This window comes from Homalodisca vitripennis, chromosome 5 (assembly GCF_021130785.1).
Source record: "Homalodisca vitripennis isolate AUS2020 chromosome 5, UT_GWSS_2.1, whole genome shotgun sequence".
Taxonomy (NCBI): Eukaryota; Metazoa; Arthropoda; class Insecta; order Hemiptera; family Cicadellidae; genus Homalodisca; species Homalodisca vitripennis.
This window is the reverse complement of record NC_060211.1, coordinates 132266889-132272513: the sequence shown is the minus strand read 5'-3', so window position 1 is coordinate 132272513 and position 5625 is coordinate 132266889.

Sequence of the window (5625 nt, the reverse complement as noted above, 5' to 3'; positions counted from 1 at the left end):
AGCCAATATTTATTTCTCTTATTATAAATCATTGTTTCAGTGATATGAGGTGACCGGAGACAAAAGAACTTGGCAGTTACTTAAACTGATAGGGTAAATATTTTATATACATGATTCCTTCAGATTTTATTTTTGAAACACGTAGGCATTTTAATATCTATTGTTTTTTCACGGATATTTCCCATCGTTTAGTGATACAAAATGCCAACGTGTTAGGTTAGTTGTTGACCTGAAGAAGAGATCAGATTGCAGATCTCGAAAAGGTAGTGTTACTCATTTGTTTTTACCACGGAAATGGCAAATGTCCGGAAAAAACTTATTTCCTTCGGAATCCTTCCATTGAGAAAGCAAGCTTCAGTCAATGAACCTATTAGGTGGAAAAAAGTTACGTCATACTTCAAAAGATATTTAGTGCACAGTAATCTTAAATTATGCGCATCACACGTAGCGTCCCGCAGTGATGCCACGAGTCCTTTCATTCCTTTTGTTTACAATTTGAAATGGGTAAATGTTATGACCTTTTTAAAGGCAGTCTCAACTTGTTATAAGACTTTAAATATAAAGTCTTTATAAAAGGGGAAACATTACACACAAAAAATACATTTGAGTTTGTTAAAGCTTACACAAAATTAAGAGAACAAAGATTCCACTGGATCCTTCTAGACGTTCGAGAAAACACTCATCTAGTTTCTAGTAATTTTAAAACAGTTTTAGTAAAATTAACACATTTTTAAGTGACCTATTCATATATATTACAAAATAATATATTCTTGTATAATATGAAACCAATGTTACAACCATACAAATTAATAAATTATGATAAAACTCTCCCACAATTCGCTGTATTTCTGTAGTGTACAAAAGAGACTCTCCCTCGCTACTTGACTTTCTTGAGGCGAGTTTAAAATGTTCAGCGCTGTTGTGGTTTTACAAAGGCAGACAAATAACGCGACATCATTGTTGGTGACACACACTCAAGCGTCTTTCCCCATCATCGCAACAGTCTAATTTAATACGCTTTAAATATTTGTAACGTATTAGAATCAAAATGTATATTTGTATAACTTAATCATGAAAAATTGAGATACTAATTATTTTTATAATTCCATAATTCCTAAATGTTTTTTCATTGCTATACATGTAAATGGAATTATCTTCGATTTATTTAGATCTGTAAATTTGAAGTTGGGGTATGTGGAGCATCATTTGAACTTCAAAATTCTCAGTACAACAAATATAACTTATATTTAGGCATATATATATATATATATATATATATATATATATATATATATATATATGTAGCAGGTATAACCTGGAGACCTAGACATAAAAAAGGTAATAGGTCTTTATCTCAGAAGAACACTCCAAGTTGGAGATGGAAGGACCTAGCACAATCGAAAATTGTATACAGAGCCAGATATTGTAGCTGGAGTGCGAATTAGAATGTTCTGGTGGGCAGGGCACATCTTGAGGAAAGAGTATAGTGCCAAGACAACGACAATTCTGGAGAGCAACGCTAAAGATAGAAGACCTCTTGTAGCGTCAAAGTTAAGGTTATGGAACAAGATAAGCAAGGACCTAAGAAGATTTGGAAGAAGAAAAGAGGATGAAGATGTAGAGACATCTGGGTTAGTGTTCTGGCGAGACAAAGTTCCACATGGGATATTATAGCCACAGCAAGTAGGTTAAGTAAATATGGCAAATGAGTTATGACCTTTAGACCGCCGCTTATTATTTAAAAGTATATCAGAAGAATGGCTCCCATTTTAGTTTACTATGATGTCTAATAATATTAGTTACATGAAATATATATACATATATATATATATATATATATATATATATATACATAATAGGAATATGTAGCAGGTAAGTAGATTCCGCTCTGCTGGCACACAATATCACTGTTTGGTAAAGATAGTAATTACATCTTGATGTTTTGTTTCTTTTTAAATATTCAACCCATGTTAATGTACAAATTCACTTTCCATAGTAGCCTATATAACTTATAAATCACAATACACACATAGACAAACCAAATTATAACATCATCTGTCAGTGTTTTTTTTCTAACGTTATTACTGTATAATCAGCTGATTAATTAGTGTTTTTTTTTTCAAAATAATATACTGTTTATACAAATGTATATAAACATGTAGTTTAAAATACACAAACATATATTAGTTTGATTATAGCATAATTTTGTAGAGCCTTGAAATGAACAGATATTTCGATAAATGTGGAATTCTGATTTTAGCACAGTCATAATAAAAGCCCTTTAAAATATTTTTTTTCGCAAAAAAAAAATGTTTTAATGCATTTCATAGTTTTAATCTGTATAAAGAATAAAATAAAAATAATAAAAAATATATTTTGACGTGACAACGTCTTAAATTAGGTTGCGGCTCGGAGTCACTCATGAAAAAGTGTAACGCCTGGTAACGTTACGATGCCCGTCCAGTGGCTCCGCCGCACGGGATCCGCACGGGATTAAAGCAGATAACTGTGGGTCCGCCGCACGGGATAAAGCAGATAACTATGTTTATTCGTGAAAATGTGGAGTGCTTAGATTCGTCATTTACAACAACTACAACAATAAAGGTAAATAATTGTACACTGATATTTCATTATCGTAAACTATGATTGATTGATTAATTGTTAGATTGACACAAAAGTTGAGAAACTGAGTTTTATAGGTTATGTCATACTAGTGACAAATGTTGATAGTGTTAAGTAAATTATTAGTTTAAATCACTCTGCAATCAATCGTAATTCAGTCAATTGAGAAGAAAAAGCGCGTATTGCTAGTCAAACACTTAAAATAACAAATTATAACCACTAACCTGTCATAACAGTGCGACCAAACAAACGAACTAAACCGACCAATCACCACGCGCGGAGTTAGAATTTAACTGTGTTTAGCAAGAATTTCAAATTCCAATTTTAGTAAATGTTTTATTCAACTTTACCATTAACAATAACAAATTTTAATTAATTTCAAATTATGTACAATGTTTTAGTAAACAAAATATATTTCTATAGTTAAAATTTGTGCAATTCTTATTTTCATTCAATTCCTTGTTCCTATTGTGCAATTTAATAATATTCATATCAATAAATATTCTACGAGAAAAAGACGTTGTCACGTAAAATCTTCGCCCGTAAAACCGACTTTACAGGCAACCATAATTTTTTTTTTAATTTTTGGGTTCTCAGTGCCGTATCCCGTTAAGTATCTGGCGTATATATAGTACTCTAAACTAAAGCATAATACTGCAGGTTTGAGAGGTCCTTTGTGAATGTTTAGCTCAAATTTCCTGAATCTGAATTTACGTACAGTCCTACAAACACTAAATGTGTGAGACTTTTTTTATAAGCTCCATTGTTTCTGTGTTCTTTAATAATATTAATTTTGTTTATTACTGTGGTGATTATGAATATAATTTTTATGTAACATTTTATTTGAATTATTTGTAACAAAACAACAAACTACAGCTACAATTATTTCTATTCAAAAATTTGGACTTAATAATTGTATAATAAAATTTTACAATTTATTTGTTTGTTCCATCCCTTTAGCACTAAAAGTAATATTGGCCACATTAAAACCTACATGAAGATCTTTAACTCCAGCACTAAGCAGAGACTGGGCTAAACAGAATAAATATGTACAGGAATTTTATTTTGTTGTAATCTAATTTTAGTTTCATTGTAGTACCTCAAAATAGATATTAACAGAATATAAAAAACAATATTATATTAGAACATTGAGATGACAGATAGTAAATGTGTACAGAGTTGTCGCAAATGTACAATGTGTGCAAATGTACTCATTTCCAGGCCTTTAATATTATGGCAAATACTTAAAATTTTAAATTAGATCTGTTCATGTTTTCATAAGGGAATAAATAGAATCTGTTACTGACTTTTTGCTTGGAAATAAAACCACTATAATCTAAGTAACTTTAATCAATACATTGTACATACATAGTAAAATATTACATTCTATGAATAAAAACGTACATTTTATTATTGCTTACCACACAATAGTTCGCCTATTTATGCTATACTATCCGAATTGCACAAGAGAATATGAACACGAATTTAACGTATTATAAGGAACAACCAAATGTCGAACTGTTACATATATTACATTCCCCTGTCAACTCTGACATGTGCCAGTTTATACATTACAGTCATATAGAAACCTGCTCATTCAAGCAAAAGCTGGCAGATTGTTAATTTTTTTAAAACAGGTAAATTAGGTAGCTTCATAAAGTGCCAATTTATATATTGTGTTTCATTAAAAATGTAGATAACAACCATCCGATCTTTAATATACCAGTAACACAAGGGCATTTTATCGCAATTTATTAATTTATTATCGATTTATTAATGGAGTAACTTAACTATTTACAGGCATATGAAAATTGACATGCGATAAATAATAAAACATATTCACTCAACCTGTGATCGTATTTTGTTCCTCGTCTTCATATAAGAATAATAATTAGTACATTTCCGTGCCATGTACAGTACATAAATACAGTAATCAGAAACAAATCAGAACAATAATGTGTCTTTGAAATGCCATATGACCCGAGATGTGACAAAGCAAATTATTTGACTCAATGACAATCAACAACAATCCAATTGGTGTTACGAACAACGTTCAATTGGTAATTAAACACAAGATGTTAAATAATGATTCTGTAATGAACAATATAGAAGAAAGTAATAATAATAATAATTCTCTCTCTCTCTCTCTCTCTCTCTCTCTCTCTCTCTCCCCCCCCCTCCCTCAGTTAGAAGCAAATTTTTAAAAAGTTGTGTTACAGTTTTGTAATACATAACGGTGGTTATTGTCCATCATTTAAAATAATTCTAATAAAAAAAATTAAATTCATACTAAGAGAACGCTAATATTATTCTATTAATATGTGAAATAAATTATTTTACCTTTATGGAATTAAAACCATCCGTCAAACACACACATAAATGTTAATTGTGTCAGCGAAGCAAAATATAACTTATAGTGACAGCTTTCACTCTCTTCACCCCAGTTATCTGACGGTGTCATCTATTATTTACGTGTCTACAGTCGGTATAATCAAGTAAGTGTATCAAGCTAATAAAGTAAATCTAAAAAAATACCGTTTAATATTTTAAGACCTTTTTTCAACCCTTAATCAATCCCCCACCAAAAAGACGGTGGCTTTTTACTATCATGTTTCGGTAAATAGGGTCTCCTCTGCTAGGAAATTAAACTCATCCAAATTAGAAAAATTCGATTGTTTGTAGAAGTCTAATTTCTACGCAACTAAATTTTGCAATGAAAACTTATTTACGAACTAAAATTTTTATATGAAATCTAATATTTACTTGTTATTATGTTGTTTGATATACAGTTTATTTAGTCATTGAATAAAAAAACATACTCTGGATAACAATAAAAACTCTTACGAGATTATAGGAACGTTTCTCTCTCTGGAAGTAAAGTAAGTGAGAGAGTAGCTATAAAGCAGATTACAGTCAATGCTGATATAAAATACAGCTTCTCAACAAAATGGAGGTCGTATGAGTGAAAGCAAGTGAAAGGAGAGGAAAGGGAGAGAGCTGTAT